The sequence below is a fragment of the Habropoda laboriosa genome, unplaced genomic scaffold, assembly GCF_001263275.1.
Source record: "Habropoda laboriosa isolate 0110345459 unplaced genomic scaffold, ASM126327v1 scaffold14, whole genome shotgun sequence".
Classification (NCBI taxonomy): domain Eukaryota; kingdom Metazoa; phylum Arthropoda; class Insecta; order Hymenoptera; family Apidae; genus Habropoda; species Habropoda laboriosa.
Window position 1 is genome coordinate 1,256,565 of NW_017100137.1, and position 570 is coordinate 1,257,134.

Consider the following 570-nt stretch of genomic DNA (forward strand, 5'->3'; position numbering starts at 1 on the left):
TTAAATAACTGACTTTTGTTGAGAACTGTTTTCATAATTAAATTGTAATATTTTGTAAAGAAAATTCAGATTAAATTAATAATTTCTAATACATTATAAGCAACAGAATTTTTTTCTTTATTTGAAAATAAGGAGATTCTACATTTTAATTATTTTCCTAAGTCAATATTTTCCAGGTATTATTCTTATTCTAAATTTGATTAATACCTGGCCATTTATGGTGAACTGTGTTTTTAAGACAAGTCCTTTTAGTTTAATTTTTAATTAGTAGATTGAAGTACTGATATAATTGGTTAAGTAATTTCGTTCTGCGGTTGGATGTATAAATATAACAATATTGGATTTCAGAAAGTAATTGGAACGGTCTGAAGTAAATTTGAATATTTTGGGGTGAATAATGAATAAGATACAAGTGACTTATCTCTCTTTAACCACTGTTTCTACATTAGTATTTGTGTTATTAGTTTATTTCTTAATATTGTTTACAATTATTATAAAAAAATATTATTTCATTGAACGTATAAAAATTTGTACGTACATAGTTATATTTTATTAATATCATAGAAATAT